We start from the raw sequence: 13,159 nt of genomic DNA, 5'->3' as shown, positions 1-13,159 counted from the left end.
ATATATATATATATATATATATATATATATATATATTATATATATATATATATATATACATATATATATATACATACAGCTAGAATTTACAGAAAAACAAAAGACGAAGACATGTGTATGAACCTCAGCCAAGTGTTTTAGTGTGACGCTCAGGAAATGTTTCGAGCCTACTCTCTTCAACAGAAAGGAATAACAGGAAGTAAATAGAGAGAGAATGAAAAAAAAGCGTGTAGTGTTTACCGGTCCAGTATGGTGACTTATTGGGAAAAAAAGAGGTTGAAAAACAAAGGAAGATAATAATAAAAAATGGGTTGAATGAAAGGGAGATAATAATAGTGCTAGTGATCCCAATAAGAGAAGGTGAACGTGCGTGTGTGTGCGTATGTGGAAATGGTGCGTGTGAGTGTGTGTGTATGTGTGTGTTTGTGCGTACGTAACATGTGTATGCGTTTTGTGTATCATTTAATGTGTGCTTTTCTACATGGTGTGTGCATATGTGTGTGTGAGCCAAGAGTGTTCATGTGTATGGTGTATGTATGTGGGCCAAAGTTATCTTTGTCTATGTATGTTGCATGTATATATATTTTTTTTTTCTGTGTTCATATATTATTGCATGTGTGGGTGTGAGAGAGTGCATGATGGAGTGTGACGTGTGTACTGAGTTAAACAGTGTGAGTGTTTGCTCATATAGCTGTATGTGTGGTGACGCTATAGAAGCTAGTGAATGGGGGGTGTGGATGATGGTGCTGAGGGTGTGGGTGCTGAGAAGTGGTCAGTGCTAGTGTCTGTGGAATTTATGTGGGGTTGGTGTTGAATGAGGAGAAGGGGTGAGGTTGGTGTCATATGAAGAGAGGAGGTGAGTTGAGCCCTTGTGGCGCAAAGGAGCGAAGAGCGATTAATTACTGTTCACGGAGAAGGTGGGAGTTTGGGTGTCCCCTAGGCAAAGATAATCCGATCACAGAGAGAGATGTTGTGGCGAATGACCAGTAGAGCGGAAATGGAGAGAGACCGTCGTGGTGTCATTATCTGCTGTTTCCGAGTCTGATGTCCCGGAGGTGCTCCGTGAACCATTCAGTAAAGCGACGTCCCGCTTGACCGATGTACAAGGAAGGACAGAGTGAGCAGGAGATGCAGTACATTACATTACTCCAAATGCGGGTAAAGAAGATGTGATACGGATGATGATGGATAATTTTGAGGATGGTGATGTTGTAGACGTAGGGGTAGGTGCGACAGTGTTGGCGGGATCAGAGTAACGAATCAGGCTGGGAGGTGGGTTTAGGGAAGATACTGTGGGCCAGGAAGTCACAGCGGTTATGAGCTCGTTTGAAGGAGGGAAAGGGGAGGTTGGGAAAGATGTGTGAGGTGGAGAGGTCGGAGTGGAATCGGATGAAGGCTCACCGAATGGTGCGTTAGAGAGGCAGTGTGGAGAGATTGCAGGTGAGAGGAAACCGGAGAGGGTTAACGGTGAGGCAAGAGCCAGGAGAAGGAAGGGAGACAGTCCACAGATCATGCCCTAGCAAGAGCAGTGAGGTAAGGGATGAGGAGATAAACACGTAGGAGGAAGTAGTGAGCCATGAATTGAGACTGAGTCTCAAAGTCAAAAGTTGTCACTGCAGAGCCTGCGCAGACGGAGAAATTGGGAGTAGGGGTGGAGAGCTTGATCTGTATAGGGTGAGAGGAGAAGTTAAGGTAGGAGTGTGGGTCTGTTTGTTTGTAGTGGATGGACAGAGGTAATATATATCTATATATATATATATGTATATATATATACATATTATATATATATATATATATATAGATATATATACACACACAACAATTACATGTACATGCCGATATATATATGTACATATATATACTGAAATACAAACATATATCTATGTATGTTCTGTAGAAGTGTAAAGGCAGTGTACTAGTGTAGTAGGGAGTACTGACTCTGAGAAATATCGGACTCAATAATTTGTATATTTTGATAATAATTTATTTCAGTATAACCTCTGTGTATGTGTATGTGTTTTTTTTTGTGTGTGTGTGTGTGTGTGTGTGTGTGTGCATGTATTATATATGTATGTAAGCCTACGTGCTTGCTTTACAAACATGGCATATTGAACTTCTTCCTCATAGATTGAAAAAATTGAGAAATGCCTTAAATTTTGTTATGTATTGGGGCCTCATCGTATAAACAAACAGAGAAAGGGGAAGACATGTATGTGCATGTATGCGTGTATGTATGTCTACTGGATATAATTGTGGTGTGCCCAATTCTGTGTAAATTATGTGTTCATAAGTTTATGCATGAATGTATGTACATTTTTGGCTAGCGTTTGTTCATTTTTGTGAGTGTGATTCTGCTCTTTTCCTGTGATGAAATGAATGGGATATTGCGTTGCTATGGGGAGTAGCTGTGACAAATGCATATCATTGCTGTGTGTGTATGTGTTTGTGGCTGTTGCTTTTTGGCGTGTGTTATCGGAAATGTGTGTTGTGTGTGTGAGAAACGGAAAATTCATTTTAAAAAATAAATCCTGAACCACGACAATATCATTGAATGATGAGAATAAATTCATATAAAATTGAGAATCTTCATTAGGATATTTCACATTTTGCCCATTTGCGTTGCTGCTCTGCGATTCGAAATACAGCTCACACCTGTTTTATTTGACCTTTTTCCCGTGGTTTTGACAGGGGATACTTCGTGTTAAATCTAATCTCTAATACAACACTAATTTTGATATGCTACTTTCAGCAAACTCTTGACTTAATAATAAAGCTTTACCATAAAAATCCCTAGATTTAGTACATGATAATAAATTTCACGAGTGTTGGTATTTCATTTTCTCATAAGGCGGCGAGCTAGCAGAAACGTTAGCACGCCGGCGAAATGCTTAGCGGTATTTCGTCTGTCGTTACGTTTTGAGTTCAAATTCCGCCAAGGTCGACTTTGCCTTTCATCCTTTCGGGATCGATTAAATAAGTACCAGCTACGCATTGGGGTCGATATAATCGACTTAAATCCGTTTGTCTGTCCTTGTTTGTCCTCTCTGTGTTTAGCCCCTTGTGGGTAGTAAAGAAATAGGTATTTCATTTTCTCTTTTTTTGTATTCTCTATGAAAACGTATAAATTAACTTTGACTAGCACGAACTAAACTTCTTAGCTTAAATTCAGAAAGCTAACTTATAACAGAAAAATATCTTTGAAAGTAAACCTCATTCACTGTCAAAGGACAAAGGACACACATGTATATCTACTCTCCTTTTTCATTGTAATCAGGATAGCTGCACCATGTTTGAGGTTTTCATGCTGTAAAAGTACTTAAACGACTGTAATTGCTACGTGAAAACTTCAACGTATCATATGATGCGTTGAATCATTGGAGGGTATCGGCTAGATACCTAGTCTCTCACGTTCAATAAGCATTAATAAAGTGAATCAGAAGTGTCAGCAAACTGAAATAACGTTTCCTTTACATTTCACCACAACGTTCAGATTTGGATGACAATTATATGAAATCTTATTCGAAAGAATCTTCCTTAAAGTTTTCTATTTTGTCTATGATTTTCAACATAATTTTAAGGTTTTTGATACTTTGCTTTATAATCTGCGAACATATCTGTTAATTTTGGCACAAAGTCAATCAATATGAATTAAACTCATAACAGCTATGGCCATTGCATCTATTTAGGGTGGAACAAATATGCATAATTTAAAAGGATGGGTGCTAATTGAAGAGACGTTTGGCCGCTACATCGTATGCTTCTCTCATACGTTTTAAGTGGAAATTAACTTGTATTTTACAAGTTAAAGCAATCAAATGGTAGGTTTGTTATTTCGTCTCAGGTGGAGGCGTAATGGTCCAGTGGTTAGGGCAGCGGACTCGCGGTCGTAGGATCGCGGTTTTCGTTTCCCCAGCCGCGGGCGTTGTGAGTGTTTATTGAGCGAAACACACTTAAAGCTCCACGAGGCTCCGGCAGGGGATGGTGGTGATCCCTGCTGTACACTCTTTCACCACAATTTTCTCTCACTCTTACTTCCTGTTTCTGTTGTACCTGTATTTCAAAGGGCCGGCCTTGTCACTCTCTGTGTCACGCTGAATATCCTCGAGAACTACGTTAAGGGTACACGTGTCTGTGGAGTGCTCAGCCACTTACACGTTAATTTCACGAGCAGGCTGTTCCGTTAGTCGGATCAACCGGAACCCTCGTCGTCGGAACCGACAGAGTGCTTCCATCCATTTCGTCTCAGGCAAGTAATGTCGAGCAGATGTTTTGTGAAAGGCATTCAGCCATGACCATCAGGCTATTTCTTGTTTAACAAGAAATCTAAGACGATTTTATCCAATGAGACTTTCATTGGTTTCAAATAGAGTGGAAGAATTTGATGGGAATCTAGGATTTAGAATAACGACTAAAGCATCAGTAGACAGTCGAACGTCAGTGCGTAAGACCGTTCTTCCCGTTGATATTCAACTAAAATCTGTTTAAATCTTAAGAGCAATGCAACAATTTAATGCATTACACACCTACGAATTTCTAAAATTAAACATTTTTCAGCACATAATTGTCCCAACTGGCAGGTTTTTTTTATTTGCAATGCATCTTGATACAGAAAATTCACTAAAAGGATCTCTCAGCCTCGTATTCAAACATATCTATATAATACAACGACGTTCGTTACGATTTTGAGACAGTATATGCCATGTTTTTTATACAGACTGCAGAACGCTCTTAGTATGTTCTCTACAGCAGAGTACGTTCAATATCTATGTTATTATTGAGATGTCAACAATTAAAAACATGATATTATCTAAGTATTTACTCCTCAGAAAGAAAAAAAACATACTCTTTTACTCTTTTACTCTTTTATTTGTTTCAGTCATTTGACTGCAGCCATGCTGGAGCATCGCCTTTAATCGAGCAACTCGACCCCTGGACTTATTCTTTTGTAAGTCCAATACTTATTCTATCGGTCTCTTTTGTCGAACTGCTAAGTAACGGGACATAAACAAACCAGCATCGGTTGTCAAGCAATGCTAGGGGGACAAACACAGACACACAAACACACACACACACACATATATATATATATATATATACATATATACGACGGGCCTCTTTCAGTTTCCGTCTACCAAATCCACTCACAAGGCTTTGGTCGGCCCGAGGCTATAGTAGAAGACACTTGCCCAAGGTGCCACACAGTTGGACTGAACCCGGAACCATGTTGTTCGTAAAAAAGCTACTTACCACACAGCCACTCCTGCCCCTAACATAGTTCGGTAATATATATATTCTTTGTCATTGTAATAAAATGTAACAGTGCTTATCTTGTGTTTGCGGCAGATTGGTTTGAAGCAGTTCCATTATTAAACGAAACGCTTGTTGAACTAAATTCTCAAGTTTTTTTTCCAAAATGTTTATTTTTATGGAAGTTGGTGGATTTACAGAATCATCAGACTAATGAAAAACTGTCGAAAGCATTTTCTTATGAACATTTACCTTTTGAGTTCAAATCACACCAAGAGTAAATCTGAAATAAATGCTCCCATTAATACAAGAAATAACAAAATAAAAATTAATCAATCCGTCCTACCTTAATGTACAACATTGGCTTATATCAATATTCATGGATAAGGCGGCTAGCTGGCAGAAACGTTAACGCGCCGGGTGAAATGCTTTCCGGTATTTCGTCTGCCGTTACGTTTGAGTTCAAATTCCGCCGAGGTCGACTTTGAATTTCATCCTTTCGGAGTCGATAAATGAAGTACCAGTTACGCACTAGGGGTCGATGTAATTGACTTAATCCCTTTGTCTGTCTTTGTTTGTCTCCTCTATATTTAGCCCCTTGTGGGCAATAAAGAAATAAGAAACGTTAGCGCGACGGGTGAAATGCTTTCCGGTATTTCGTCTGCCGTTATGTCTGAGTTCAAATTCCGCCGAAGTCGATTTTGTATTTCATCCTTTCGGGGTCGATAAATAAAGCACCAGTTACGCACTGGGGTCAATGTAATTGACTTAATCCCTTTGTCTGTCTTTGTTTGTCTCCTCTGTGTTTAGCCCCTTGTGGGCAATAAAGGAATATATACCAATATTCAAGGATCTTGAGAAGCTTTGCATTAAAAATGTTTATTATGGTGGATTTTCCGTCAGCACTGGCGAATATTATTCAGTTGATGAACCAACTGAATTTCTTTTCGTGTAAATCATATGTTACTGAGTGTCACACAGATCTGTACGGTTGTCTATAAAAACCTCTGATTACAAACTATTCTTTCGTGGAATAAGCGATACATGACAAGTTTGGAACATCGATACATAAGTACAGTGTGGAAATACAGAGAGAGGAAAACAAACAGAGAATTCCTGACATTGATATGGTACATTGTTTACAAACACAGAAAAAATTAAAGACAGAGCTAACTTCGATGGCATTTGAACTCAAAGAGCAAAGAGCCAAACTGTCTGTACGCGATGTTTTATCTAAATCTCTCGTGATCCTGCCAATTTGTAAATGTGTAAATATATGGCATGTTCTGCCAAAATCTGGTAAATAACATTTCAATATAAGCAGATTTGTCAAAACTAATTACGATGAATCGGATGTCTGGCATAAGTTACCCTGCTAACAAATATAATTTTAGACATAAATTTAGTGACGAAAGCATATATAGGTGTGGATGTGTGGAAAGAAGATTGCATACCAATCACATGGTTCCGGGTTCAGTTCTGCTGCGCAGCATCTTGGTACCTTGGACAGGTGTCTCCTACTATTGCATCAAGCCAACCAGAGCATTGTGAGCAGATTACTTAGGTGGAAGATGTAAGATGCCCGTCGGTATATAATTAATATATATATATATGTATGTGTTTTTGTGCCAGTGTTTTGTATATATATATATATATATATAAAGAGAGAGAGACACTCACACACATATACGCATATATATATATATATATATATATACAAACACACGCACACACACACACACACACGCAAACATATATATATATATACGACGGACACTTTCAGTATTTACATGTGTGTGTGTGTGTGTGTGAATTCTGCACATTCTTTTCTCTCTCCATTTTATTCGTTAATCCTTTTCTCTCTTCAGTCGCAGAGCGTAGGCTTGAAACGTAAAAGAATTTTCCGTTTTTCACTAGCCTTAAACTAATACATCTGCTTGTTATATCTACACTTAACTTCCTCTTTCCGATATTTGTCCTCATCTTGATTGTTGTTAACAAAACATTTCGGCTGATATACCCTTCAGCCTTCATCAGGTTTCTTGGGGGATTTTTCGAACCTGGGTTCTCATTCCTAAGGTATTTTTCGATGTTGTTGTTGTTGTTGTTCTTGTTGTTATTATTATTATGATTATTATTATTATCATTACTATTATTATTATTATTATTCAGGTCACGGCCTGAAACCAAACTCGGAATATTGGGGTTAGTAGCCCACGCTCTTAACCACTACGCCATATGACCGTGGGCAATTATAGAGTGAATTTTAGGGCTTAAAAATCTAATATTCTCCTATCTTTTCTTAAGACCGGTTACTATATGCTGTTCGTATCTGCACTAGGTCTGCTTAGGAGGTTGTTGTGCCCTAGCATATGTGCTGCTTCATTTAGTTTTCGTGTTTTTCAGTGGTGTTCTCTGTCTATTATTTTAACTTCATCCCACAAGGGGAGGTGGTCTCCATTTTTCCATACTTGATCAGCTATAACCGATTCATCAATATCACCTCGTGTCACAGCATTGCGATGTTCCTCTACCCTTATTTTGAGGGGGCGGCATGTTTCACTGTGTATAACCTACCACAGCTGTATTGGATGCAGTACGCGCAGTTCTTGGTCATATTCTATTCTATTGGTGGTTTTACTCGGAGATATTTGCCAAGTGTTGTATTATTTTGAATATTTTCCTGATGTCATATGGACCGCATATCTTTCGTATCTTTTCGGAAAGGCTTTTCACATAGGGTAGACAGACTATGGACAAATTTTCAGTTTCATCCTCTCTTTTATTTTATAATTGGAATGGAGAGTATTCATTGGGGTAGTTGTTACTTAATAGAATTGTTACTGAGCTTGGTCATTTCTTCGTGGTGGTATCACGATCACTACTTATATTCATTGTTCGATGTTTTAGGCACTGAGTAATCCCTCTCTTTACACTGTATGGACGGTAGGAGTTGAAGTTGAGGTATCTTCCAGTGATGGTCGGTTTGCGGTATACGGATGTCCTGAATCCATACTTGGTGCGTGTTATTAATACGTCCAGGAATGCCAGCTGATTGTCTTTTTTTGTTTTTCTATTATAAACTGTATGGATGGCTTTATTGAGTTCACATGATCTAAGAGCACTTGGACATCTCCCTGGTGGGGCTAGAGTATGAAGGTGCCATCAACATATCGCAGCCATAATGGTTTTAATGGTGTTGATCCTGAAGCCAAATTCTCAAAGTATTCCACGTATATATTGGCTATTATCGGTGATAATGGCGAACCCATAGCTAAACCCTCTACTTTTCGATATATATTAGTGTCCATACTGAAGTAGATAGATTCTACACAGGAGGTCAACATTTCCATCAAGTTTTTTATTGGGAATTCCGTGTCCTGCCCTTTCCAATACACTTCTAGGTTTATATGAACCCACTGGTGTCGTAACATTCAAGCCAGGTGGTATCAGATTTGACAGTGAGATACAATCACTGAGCTTGAACAGTTTGATACAATCACTGTTAAATTAATTCTGCACGATATCTATAGTTCTAAGAACCACTAAAGAAAGTTACGACTTATGGTGTACGCATACGTCTATGTAGACAATACGGTCGAAGAGAGAAAAATAGGTAATTGGTAATATAGTGGATATTTAAGCAATATATTCGTAGATAGTCAACGTGCTGGCTGTGCTACTGAATAAGGAACTCTTGAAATATGTAAATACACCATTACCTATTTTACACCATCGATCATATTGTTCATGTGTTCGTATAAAAAATAACGTAATTTAAAATGTTAGCTCTAAATTCTATAGAAGAATGTAGATAAAATAAAATGGTATACATACGTTCATACATACCTACATATATATATATATATATAGAGAGAGAGAGAGAGAGAGAGAGATGGAGAGAAACGGAGAGAGAGACAGAGAAGTGAGAGTCATTCTCTCTTAGTGCTTTATTATTTGACACTCTCACTGGTTTCCACTCATTTACTTATTTATTTTGTTGTGTCTCCGCAGACACAACAGAATACATATATCTATTTAAGTGTGAATGTGTGTATGTATATGTATATGTACGTTCATATGTTTATGGAAATATGTTTGAGTGAGTATATCTATGTGTATATATATATGCGCATGCATTCGCGTGTAGGCATACTTTTACGGATGCGCTTGAGCATGCACGTGTATATATGTATATATGTATGTGTATGTATGTGCCTATGTATATGTATATAATATATATATATATGTGTGTGTGTGTATGTATGTAATCATATGCTCACAGGTATACGTACGTGTGTGCGAGCATGTGTATGCCGTAACATTCTTTCTTTCTTCCTCTTTCTTCCTCTCTATTAACCTAACCTATCATATAGTCTATCTATAGAAGTTTGACATCTTTGCATTCTCCCCTCCACTTTAAATTTTAATACTAAAACTACAATTCACTATAGTATCACCCCACCCATACCTTTTCTCTACACATCTCTTAATGCAGCCCTATCATAACACTCCTATTCACATATCTCACAATTATTCACTTCTTACCTTCTGATCCCCTCTTATCCACCCTCACCTACTCCTCTCCCATCCTCTCCTCACATTATCTTGACCAGCAACTGCCACTCCTTTTCTCACTTCAATCACTCTTTCTTCACTTTTTCACTCCCTTCACTCATTTTTTCCTCTCTCATTTTTTTCTATTTTTCTCTTTATTTTATTGTTTATTATTTTATTATTTCTTTTTTTATTCTTCTTTTCTCTCTTTCTTTCTCTCATTCTCTCTTCATGTCTTCATTTTGACCTATCTCCTTATTTTGATCATACACATCTCTCCACATATACTACCAATATATTCTCAAATTTTCATCCACAGCACAAAACTTTGAGCATTGTAAAGCATTTAGAAAACTATTTTATTCCCAGTGATTTGTCTTCTACTTAATTTGTTGATTTACAACAACTGTTTACTATAAGGAGCATCTTCTATGATGATATAAGCAATAACAACGCATTAATTCTTTGTCAAGACATCTTACACGTATGTTAAGAGCATGAAACTTACGTCAATGAAGAAAATGAATTACCTTGGCAAATCAAGTTACTTGTTGAAGGTTAAGTATAAGTATGAGTAATAGGATAACGCTACTGTACATAACTGTCATCACCCCAAAACAAAAATTAGAAATATTAAGGTGGTTGCGCTCACAGGCGAACTGCTTCTCTTTAGCACATTTGTTTTAGAATCAACAAAACCTGTAAAAGTATACTTATATTAAGAATTGAAAGAGGCGGATGTGGATACAAACCCAGTTTTGCACTCTTTGTGTATACGCTTTGTTTAGCATAACACATGCTATACACTGTTCCTAATTATCTATCAACTGTATTGCAGTAACATCGTAACCGCTTAGTCATCACACCCAGCAGACAATATTCGGTAACATCATATATCGTTTATCGAATGAGAAACACAAATGACTACCCATGCGTTATATACACGACAGACATCACACAATCTGCAATATATCTTAAAATATATCAACAGAAAAATATTCTCATTTAAGTAGAGCAAATAAAACTGTAATGGAAACAACGAATACTATATTACTTGAAGGACGATTACACCATTTCATATATATTACTTTTCTTTGCTACCACTTCAAACTTAAATCTCTAACTCCCGAGGAAATTATGATAACGGACACTGGTTTATATTTATACTAATATATGATATAATATAATATAATATAACATATTTTCTGTTATTATGTTACTTGTTTCAGTAATTAGACAGCAACCATGCTGGAGCATCGCCTTAAAGGTTTTCAGTCGAACAAATCAAACGTAAACACAACATCGGTTGTCAAGACTCAAACACACACATATACGCACGTATATATGCACCCATATATACACACAGACACACAGAGACGCGCGCGCGCACACACAAATATATATATTTAGACTCAGATGAATATGGTACTTAAGTTGAGGCACCAGAATTTAATACAGTATTATCAATACAATTTCAAAAGAAGGTGATTATGATCAAAATAAGCAAGAAGGATATCCAGAGGTAATGCAGTACGATCGTTTCAAGAAACTTCATTTAATTGAACAATGAAATCATTACATCAATTTAAGTGCAGAGCAATCCTCAGTTGCAAAAAGACATATATTTAATTAAATTAAAAGAGATTGACACATTTGTATAATTTTACTTAAAATCCCAAGAAAGTAATGAGATAGAGAAATAACATACTGCCTTCACTTCAGTTTAGATACTAAGACATCAGGAAGAAAGACTTGTTACAGAGTTTGCTTGTCCCTATTTTACGGGGTCAGTTTTAATTTATAGACTAGTTTATCAAATCTTTGTATTTCTAAGGCCAAAAGATCAAAGAGCAGTGTCTTTTAGGAAAGAAGCTGAGGGAGTCGACAAAACTCATATTGGGCATAGTCATAAAAAAAACTATCAAGATTTATTTGAAGCAATATCAATAGATTTGGTAAAGGTAATCTTAAATCAAGATGTTAGCTGACAATTAAAAGGGCAGGTCACTAGTAGACAACTGATAATGAAACAGGGGAAATCTTATCATGTGGTACTATAGTTATATATTTTAAATAATACTGCCATATTGTATAAAGTTAAAATATTGGTTTATTCTGAAGATTATGAAGATGTATATTATAAGAAAGGGATAAGATTTTTTTTTTTAATACTTTTTAGTATGTACCTAACTTTGAGTATGTACCTAACTTTTACCAGAAAAAAAGGGAGGAAAAGAAATGATCTAGAAATAGTTTAATATTTATACATATTATATACTTAAATACTAACTCATCAGATGATGTCTGTGAAGATTGATAAATTGGTATATACTGGTATTTAATAAAGGAGTACTGAGGTAAAAGAACCTGCTAAATATATATTAATTAAATTATAATCTAAGCAATGAGTTATAAGTAGTGAATATACCAGTATTGTTTTATATAAGCTAAGTATGAATTTACAGAGGTACAAATATTAGATATATTTTATAAATAAAGGCTATAATGAAATAATAAAATAATAAAATAATCAGGTAGGGCAGAACACTATAGAAAATGAATAAAATAGATTAATCACTGAAAACAGGATAAAGTATATATACCTTATTAACATCAATAGAGAAAATGTATAGAAAATGTATAATAATTTAAGTATACTAAACAAAAAATGATATATCTACTTATTTAGCTAGTATCAATATGACTGATACCTGGTATTAGCTAAAGGGATATTGATATTATAGGACATTCTAAATTTGTACTAATTTTAAAACTAAGAGGTATATTATAGGTTTTAGAAGTTATTATTGTTACTCCATAAATGATATTTATAGTTTCTTAGGGGTACTTAATTAGAAGGGCTACTAATATAAAGGCTCAAATAAATACTATGATCAGGAGGGTAGAGCACTTTAAGAAAGGGATAAATCAAGTAATTTCTAATAATAATTTAAATCAATAATGCCATATTGTATGAAGTTAAAAGTTAGGGTTTTCAAGAAGATTATTAAGAATGATAATAGAACAAAACGATAAAATTTATTTGAATGCTTTTGAGTATATACCAAATTTTACCACAATAGAGGGAGGAAAAGAAATTACATAGAAATAGTTTAATATTTATACATATTGTTTATCTAAATATTAACTTATTAGATGGTATCTATGGAGATTGATCAACTAGATTTTACTGGTATTTAATAAAGAGCACTGAGGCTAAAGAAAATGTTAACTATATATTAATTCAGTTAAATTAGATTATTTAAGTTATGGAGATACCGGTATTGTTTTATAGAAGCTAAGTATGAATTTATAGAGGTACAAAACATAGATTTATTAAAGGCTATTATAAAAT

This window comes from Octopus sinensis, linkage group LG3, assembly GCF_006345805.1.
Source record: "Octopus sinensis linkage group LG3, ASM634580v1, whole genome shotgun sequence".
Classification (NCBI taxonomy): domain Eukaryota; kingdom Metazoa; phylum Mollusca; class Cephalopoda; order Octopoda; family Octopodidae; genus Octopus; species Octopus sinensis.
Note: the sequence above shows the minus strand (reverse complement) of the source record.